A 9,928-nucleotide genomic window follows, 5' to 3' on the forward strand; every position below is an offset into this window, starting at 1 on the left:
CCATTACCTAGGTTGAGCTGCTGCTATTTTACACACCATTTCTTGGTCCTAAGTCAGAATGGTTTTAGCCTATCATTGCTTGGGTTAAGTGCTGCTTAAAACTCAACATTAAAAAAACTAAGGTCATGGCATCTGGTCCCATCACTTCATGGCAAATGGGGAAAAATAGAAACAGTGGCAGATGTTTAATTTCTTGGGCTCAAAAATCACTGTGGATGGTGACTGTAGCCATGAAATTAAAAGACACTTGCTCCTTGGAAAAAAAATTATGACAGACCTAGACAGCATATTCCAAAACAGAGATATCACTTTGCCGACAAAAGTCCAGAAAGTCAAAGCTATGGTTTTTCCAGTCGTCATGTGCAGATGTGAGAGTTGGACCATAAAGAAGGCTGAGTGCCTTCAAATAGATGCTTTCAAATTATGGTGCTAGAGAAGACTCTTGAGATCCCTTGAATGGCAAGGAGATCAAACCAGTCAATCCTAAAGACAATCAACCCTGAATATTCATTGGAAGGACTGATGCTGAAGCTGAATCAATATTTTGGCCACCTGAGATGAAGAGCCGACTCATTAGAAAAGAGCCTGATTCTGGGAAAGATTGAGGGCAGGATGAGAAGAGGGTGACAGAGGATGAGATGGTTGGATGGCATCCTCAATTCAATAGACATAAGTTTGACCAAACTCTGGGAAATAGTGAAGGATAGAGAAACCTGGCATGTTGCTTGCTGTTCACTGGATTGCATAGTTATTGGACATGACTGAGTGAGTGAACAGCAAAAACAAACTGCTGCTACTCTGTTCTTCACCCTGGGTCCTAGTCAGGGTTCTGATCCACAATTACTATGGCGACACTGCTGGGGCTCTGCACCCTACACCGTGGATTTGACCTGTGGCTTTAACAGGCCATCACCAGGAACACGTTGCTGCTGCTCTGAGACTTTCACTAGGGCCAGAATTGGAATCTTGGCCCATCATCCCCAGGCTTTGCTGCTATAGAACCTTGGACCCCAAGGACCTAAGCCATTGTTGAACCCTGTCATCCCAGGGCCTATAACACCACTGACTCCCCCAAATATATTATCTATATGTCAAATGCTTAGGACTAGAGTTATATAATGGAGAAGGCAATGGCAACCCACTCCAGTACCCTTGCCTGGAAAATCCCATGGGCAGAGGAGCCTGGCAGGCTGCAGTCCATGGGGTTGCGAAGAGCCAGATATGACTGATCGACTTCACTTTCACTTTTCACTTTCACTTTTCACTTTCATGCATTGGAGAAGGAAATGGCAGCCCACTCCAGTGTTCTTGACTGGAGAATCCCAGGGATGGTGGAGCCTGGTGGGCTGCCGTTTTTGGGGTCGCACAGAGTCGGACACGACTGAAGGGACTTAGCAGCAGCAGCAGAGTTATATACATTTTTTTATATGCTTGCGTTTTATGTTTATTAAGAGAAGGAAGGAGACGATATATGCATTTACACTGTCTTGTATCTTCATCAGCACATTTGCTTTAACGTGGAGATTAGAATTGCAATCTAGGTTTACTTTCTTCAGTTTGAAGAATTCCCTTCAGTTTTTCCTATAGGGCAGATTTCCCAGAAATGATTTTTTTTGGTAGGACAATGTGGGGGGAGAGATATATCTATCTTTTACTCTCCTTTTTGAGAGGTAGTTTGCTTGCCTGGAGAATCCCATGGACAGAGGAGCCTGGTGGGCTACAGTCCACGGGGTCGCAAAGAGTCGGACATGACTGAGTGAGCACCTTAACTTGCTTGATACAGAACTTTTGGTTGACAGTTTTGTCTTTCAGCACTTTGAGTATGTCATCCCACTACGAGAGAACATCCAATGTTTATTTTTTTATAATGATATCATTGGGGTCTATTTTACTTTCATTTTCTTTATCTTTCTAAAATTTTTTTTTTATCTTTAATATAAAGTTTAATTTGGATTGTTTTTTCTAACAGCTTTATCCAAAAGTAGTCCAATAAAGAAACAGTTTTGGAAGACTAAAAAGATCTATTATGTTAAATGCAGCTATAAATTCTTTATAGATTGTTAGTTGATTTTATTATTTATTTTTTTAAATTTTATTTTATTTTTAAACTTTACATAATTGTATTAGTTTTGCCAAACATCAAAATGAATCCATCACAGGTATACATGTGTTCCCCATCCTGAACCCTCCTCCCTCCTCCCTCCCCATACCATCCCTCTGGGTCGTCCCAGTGCACTAGCCCCAAGCATCCAGTATCGTGCATCGAACCTGGACTGGCATCTCGTTTCATACATGATATTTTACATGTTTCAATGCCATTCTCCCAAATCTTCCCACCCTCTCCCTCTCCCACAGAGTCCACAAGACTGCTCTATACATCAGTGTCTCTTTTGCTGTCTCATACACAGGGTTATTGTTATCATCTTTCTAAATTCCATATATATGCGTTAGTGTACTGTATTGGTGTTTTTCCTTCTGGCTTACTTCACTCTGTATGAAGCTATTTTTATTTATTCATTTTTGCCCTCACTGGGCCTCCTTTGCTTTTTTGGCTTCAGGCTTTCTCTAGTTGCGGCTAGTGGGGGTTCCTCTTCATTTTAGTGTGTATGCTTCTCATTGTGCCAACTTCTCTTATTGCAGACACAGGCTCTAGGGGTATGGGCTTCAGTAGTTGCAGTATTCAGGCTCAGTACTTGTGGCGTGTGGGCTCTAGTGTGCCACCAGGGAAGTCCTCCTTCGTTTTTTTTTTTTAAACTTTTTATTTTATATTGGAGTGTGACTGATTAACAATGTTGTAATAATTGCAGGTGGACGGCGAAGGGACAGAGCCATACATATGCATGTATCCATTCTCCCCCAGACTCCTCTCCATTCAGGCTGCCACATAACATTGAGCAGAGTTCCCTGTGCTCTACAGTAAGACCTTGTTGGTTATCCATTTTAGGTATAGGAATGTATACATGTTGATCCCAAACTCCCTATATCTTCCCTCTGTTCTTTCCCCCTGGCAACTATATGTTTGTTCTCTAATTCTGTGAGTCTGTTTTCTAAATAAGTTCATTTGTATAATTTCTTTTTAGATTCCACATATAAGGGATGTCATATGATATTTATCCTTCTTTGTCTGATTTCACTTTGTCATACTTCACTCAGAATGACAATCTCTAGTTCCATCTGTCCATAGAGCTGCAAATGGCATTATTTCATTCTTTTTAATGGCTGAGTAATAGTCCATTGTATATATGTACCATATTTTCTTAAATTTTCTTCTATCAGTGGACATTTAGGTTGCTTCCATGTCTTGGCTATTGTAAACAGTGTGAGCATCATTGTTTCTGATGAGATATAAATAGTGTCTTATTGGTGTTCACAAGTATGGATAAATTTCTTTTAGTGCTTGAACATTTTCTGTCTTCAGTTTTCAACATTTCACTGGTGTCTGTGTATGGCTCTCTCTGTTTATCCTACTTGGAATTGGTTGAAAAATTGGGATAGGTAGATAATATATTCATCATATTTGGGATATTTTCAGGCATTATTTTTTAAAATACTGTTCTATGCACTCCCATTTTGTGTATGTTAACAAACACTTCATAGACATTTAAAAAATGGGAAAATGTGATCTGCATCAGGGAAAAAGCAGGCAATATGATCTGCCTATGAGAACCAATGACGGGCTCTAACACAGAAAAACTTCAAAGTAGTTTTGAAGAAATTTTGAATGGCACTCCTATTTTGTGTATGTTACTGTGCTTAATTATGTGCCACAGATTTCAATACTTCTGCTCCTTTTTCTTCATTCATTTTTCCCATTGTTCCTTGGATTTTATTATCTTATTGATTGATATTCAAGTTTGTAGGCTTTTTAAAAATCAGCTTTTTCAAAGCTATTGTTGACATTCTCTAGTGAACTTTTTATTTCATATATTTTAATTTTCAACTTCATAATTTCCATTTTTTAATTTTGTAAATTATGAATTCTATCTTTTGTTTAAAGACTATCAGATGGAACATGGTCATTATAACTTTTTTACTTTTTAAGCGTGGTTTCCTTAAAGTAGATGAGTAGTTCCAATAATTAATCCATTTCTTCTAAGTTGACCAGTTTGTTGAAACATAACAATAGTCTCTTATAGTCATTTATATTTTTATTTTAGTTTCTATATAATTTATTCAAAGTCTTGTTTTTTTGAAATTTTCCCTTAAGTCATTGAATCCATTGACAATAGCTATTTTGAAAATTTTCCCTGTTAGAGCCAATTATCAGTTCCCATCACAGGCAGATACTATTGCCTGTTCTTTTCCATATTAAGGTCATATTTTTCTATTTCTTTATATGTCTTGTGAAGTGTTTGTTAAAAAACTGTAACTTTTAGATAATAGAGAACTCTGAATACTAGTCCTCTACAGTTCCAGATACTGTTACTATTATTTTTTTTAGTGACTGAATAGACTATTTCAGTGAAGTTTATTTTTCCAACAGTGTAAAGGCTCTGATATGCCTACATGGAGGGTGCAGCTTTGGCATAATAACATTCCCTGGGATAATAGTGGTTTTACTAGGGCACTCCTTCTGCCTCTTTTCTTACTGTGAGCCTTCACCATCTGACTCATTGGAAAAGACCCTGATGCTGGGAAAGTTTGAAGGCGGGAGGAGAAGGGGACAACAGAGGATGAGATGGTTGGTTGGCATCACTGACTTGATGGACATGAGTTTGAGCAAGCTCTGGGAGTTGGTGATGGACAGGGAAGCCTGGTGTGCTGTGGTTCATGGGGTTGCACTGTTGGGCATGACTGAGCAACTGAACTGACTGAGTCTTCACCATTTGTTGAAGGATTATGCTATAGTTTTTTTTTTTTTTTTTTTTTAAAGTAATACTTGGTAGTATAAATAGCTCCAGCATCTGATTCCAAAGGTTCAGGGTGTTTGAAAGGGAAACTTTTGGAAGTCAGTATCTGAGGTATGTTCTGAACTCAGGAGTGCTCTTCTTAGCTGTGTTTTTCTCTAGTTTTCTCTAATAAATTTGCTTTCCAATGGTTTAGCTTGTATCTACCATGAAGCAGGTGTGGAGTAAGGCAAAGGCTTGCAGAGTTTTGTCTAGAGAATGCATTGGTCATAGCAAACACCCTCTTCCAACAACACAAGAGATGACTCTACACATGGACATCACCAGATGGTCAATCCTGAAATCAGATTGGTTATATTCTTTGCAGCCAATGATGGAGAAGCTCTATACAGTCAGCAAAAACAAGATTGGGAGCTGACTGTGGCTCATATCATGAGCTCCTTATTGCAGAATTAAGACTTAAATTGAAGAAATGGAAAATCACTAGGCCATCAGGTATGACCTAAGTCAAATCGTTTATGATTATACAGTGGAAGTAATAAATAGACTCAAGGGATTAGATCTGATAGAGTGCCTGAAGAACTACGGATGGAGTTTCATAACATTGTACAGGAGGCAGTGACTAAAACCATCCCAAAGAAAAAGGAATGCAAGGAGGCAAAATGGTTGTCTGAGTAGGCCTTAAAAATAGCTGAGTAAAAACAGAAGCAAAAGACAAAGGAGAAAGGAAAAGATGTACCCATCTGAAAGCAGAGTTCCAAAGAATAGCAAGGAGAGATAAGACAGCCTTCTTAAGTGAACAATGCAGATAAATAGAGGAAAACAATGGAATTGGAAAGACTAGAGATCTCTTCAACAAAATTAGAGCTACCAAGGGAACATTTCATGCAAAGATGGGCACAATAAAGGACAGAAATGGTAAGGACCTAACAGAAGCAGAAGAGATTAAGAAGATGTGGCAAGAGTACAGAAAAGGTCTTAATGATCCAGATAACCACAATGGTGTGGTCTTTCACCTAGAGTCAGACATTCCAAGTGTGAAGTCAAGCAGGCCTGACAAAGCATTATTATGAACAAAGCTAGGGCTATTTAAAATCCTTTGGAAGGAGGTTATCTTCATTACCAGACCTTCCTTGTAGCTCAGATGGTAAAGAATCTGCCTGCAATGCAGGAGACCTGGGTTTGATCCCTGGGTCAAGAAGATCCTCTGGAGAAGGGAATGGCATTCCACTCCAGGATTCTTGCCTGGAGAATCCCATGGATGGAGGAGCCTGACGGGCTACAGTTCATGGGGTCCCAAAGAGTCGGACACAATTGAGCGACTAACACACACACACATCTTGATTACCTCCACCATAGTTTGGCCTCAGGTCAAACAACAGGGAGGAAACACAGCCCAACCAGAAAATTGGATTAAAGATTTACTGAACACAGCCCTGCCCATCCGAACAAGACCCAGTTTCCCCTCAGTCAATCTCTCCCATAAGGAAGCTTCCATAAGCCTCTTATCCTTCTCCAACAGAGGGCAGGCAGAATGAAACCCACAGTCACTGAAAACTAACCAAACTGCTCACATGAATCACAGCCTTGTCTAATTCAGTGAAACTATGAGCTGTGCTGTGTAGGGCCACCCAAGATGGACGGGTCATGGTGGAGAGTTCTGACAAAATATGGCCCATAGGAAAAGGGAATGGAAAACCACTTCAGTATTCTTGCCTTGAGAACCCCAGGAAACTATGAAAGCCAAAAAGGTAGGACACTGAAACATGAACTCCCAAGGTCAGTAGGTGCCCAATATGCTACTGGAGATCAGTGGAGAAATAACTCCAGAAAGAATGAAGAGACAGATCCAAAGCAAAAACAACACCCAGTTGTGGATGTGACTGGTGATGGAAGTAAAGTCCAATGCTGTAAAGAGCAATATTGCATAGGAACCTGCAATGTCAGGTCCATGAATCAAGGCAAATTGGAAGTGGTCAAACAGGAGATGGAAAGAGTGAATGTTGACATTTTAGGAATTAGTGAACTAAAATGGACTGGAATGGGTGAATTTAACTCAGATGACCATTATATCTACTACTGTGGGCAAGAATCCCTTAGAAGAAATGGAGTAGCCATCACAGTCAACAAAAGAGTCTGAATTGCAGTACTTGGATGCAATCTCAAAAACGACAGTAAGATCTCTGTTCATTTCCAAGGCAAACCAATCAATACCATGATAATCCAAGTCTATGCCCCAACAGGTAATGCTAAAGAAGCTGAAATTGAATGGTTCTATGAAGACCTGCAAGACCTTCTAGAACTAACACCTGAAAAAGATGTCCTTTTTATCATAGAGGACTGGAATGCAAAAGTAGGAAGTCAAGAAACACCTGGAGTAACAGGGACATTTGGCCTTGGAGTACAGAATGAAGCAGGGCAAAGGCTAATAGAATTTTCCTGAGAGAACACACTGGTCATAGCAAACACCCTCTTCCAACAAAACAAGAGAAACTCAACATATGGGCATCACCAGATGATCAATACTGAAATCGGATTGATTATATTCTTTGCAGCTAAAGATGGAGAAACTTTATACTGTCGGCAAAAACAAGATCAGGATCTGACTATGGCTCAGACCAGGAACTCCTTATTTCCAAATTCAGACTTAAATTGAAGACAGTAGGGAAAATCACTAGACCATTCAGGTATGACCTAAATCAAATCCCTTATGAATACACAGTGGAAGTGACAAATGGGTTCAAGGGATTAGGTCTGATAGAATGCCTGAAGAACTATAGGTGGAGGTTCATGACATTGTGCGGGAGACAGGTATCAAGACCATCTTCAAGAAAAAGAAATGCAAAAAACAAAATAGTTGTCTGAGAAGACTTACAGATAGTTGAGAAAAGAAGAGAAGCAAAAGGCAAAGGAGTATAGGAAATATATACACATTTGAATGCAGAATTCCAACGAATAGCAAGGAGAGATAAGAAAGCCTTCCTTGGTGATCAGTGCAAATAAATAGAGGAAAACAACAGAATGGGAAAGACTAGAGATCTCTAAAGAAAATTGGAGATACCAAGGGACATTTCATGCAAAGATGGGCTCGATAAAGGACAGAAATGGTATGGACCTAACAGAAGCAGAAGATATTAAGAAGAGGTGGCAAGAATACACGGAAGAACTGTAGAAAAAAGGTCTTCATGACCCAGATAATCATGATGGTGTGATCACTTACCTAGAGCCAGACATCCTGGAATGTGAAGTCAAGTGGGTCTTAGAAAGCATCACTACGAACAAAGCTAGTGGAGGTGATGGAGTTCCAGTTGAGCTATATCAAACCCTAAAAGCTGATGCTGTGAAAAACTGCACTTAATATGCCAGCAAATATGGAAAACTCAGCAGTGGCCACAGGACTGGAAAAGGTCAGTTTTCATTCCAATCCCAAAGAAAGGCAATGCCAAAGAATGTTCAAGCTACCTCACAATTGTACTCTTCTCACATGCTAGTAAAATAATGCTCAAAATTTTCCAAGCCAGGCTTTAACAGTAGGTGAACCATGACCTTCCAGTTGTTCAAGCTGCAGTTAGAAAAAGCAGAGGAACCAGAGATCAAATAGCCAACATTGGTCGGATCATCGAAAAAGCAAGAGCTCCAGAAAAACATCTACTTATGCTTTATTTATACACCAAAGCTTTTGTCTGTGTGGATCACAACAAACTGGAAAATTCTGAAAAAGAAGGGAATACCAGACCACCTGACCTGCCTCCTGAGAAATCTGTATACAGGTCAAGAAGCAACAGTTAGAAGGATATGGATCAACAGACTGGTTTCAAATTGGGAAAGGATTACATCAAGGCTGTATATTGTCACCCTGCTTATTTAACTTATATGCAGAGTACGTTATGCAAAATACTGGGCTGGATGAACCAAAGCTGGAATCAAGATTGCCGGGAGAAGTATCAATAAACTCGTATATGCAGATGACACCTCCCTTATGGCAAAAAGTGAAGAAGAACTAAAGAGCCTCTTGGTGAAAGTCAAAGAGGAGAGTGAAACAGTTGGCTTAAAACTCAGCATTCAGGAAACGAAGATCATGGCGTTCAGTCCCATCACTTCATGGCAAATAGATGGGGAAACAATGGAAACAGTGAGAGACTTTTTTTGAGGAGGCTCCAAAATCACTGCAGATGGTGACTGTAGCCATGAAATTAAAAGGCACTTGCTCCTTGGAAGAAAAGCTATGACCAACCTAGACAGCATATTGAAAAGCAGGGACATTACTTTGCAACAAAAGTCTGTCTAGTCAAAACTATGGTTTTTCCAGTAGTCATGTATGGATGTGAGAGTTGGACTCTAAAGAAAGCTGAGCACTGAAGAATTGATGCTTTTGAAATGTGGTGTTGGAGAAGACTCTTGAGAGTCCCTTGGACTGCAAGGGGATCATGCCAGTCATCCTGAAGGAAATCAGTCCTGTATATTCTTTGGAAGGACTGATGCTGAAGTTGAAACTTCAATACTTTGGCCACCTGATGTGAAGAAAGGACTCATTAGAAAATACCCTGATCCTGAGAACGTTTGAAGGTAGGAGGAGAAGGGGATGACGGAGGATGAGATGGTTGGTTGGTATTACCGAGTTGACGGCCATGAGTTTGAGCAAGCCCTAGGAGTCGGTGATGCACAGGGAGGCATGGCATGTTGCCGTCCCTGGGGTTGCAGAGTCAGACACAACTGAGTGACTGAACTGAACTGACTTCAAATCTTGAAATAGGACGCTCCCAAAGTGCTGTACTCAATATGTCAGTGAATTTGGAAAACTCAGCAGTGGCCACAGGACTGGAACAGGTCAATTTTCATTCCAATCCGAAAGAAGTGTAATGCAAAGGAATGTTTCAACTCTCATACAATTGCATTCATTTTACTTGCTAACAAGATAAGGCTCAAAATCCTTAAAGCTAGGCTTCGACAATGCATGAACTGAGAACTTCCAGATGTACATGGTAGATTTAGAAAAATCAGAGCAACCAGAGATAAAATTGCCAGCATTCATTGGATCATAGAAAGAGCAAGAGAATTCCAGAAAAAAAAATCTACTTCAA

Source organism: Bos javanicus, chromosome 6, assembly GCF_032452875.1.
Source record: "Bos javanicus breed banteng chromosome 6, ARS-OSU_banteng_1.0, whole genome shotgun sequence".
NCBI classification, from domain to species: domain Eukaryota; kingdom Metazoa; phylum Chordata; class Mammalia; order Artiodactyla; family Bovidae; genus Bos; species Bos javanicus.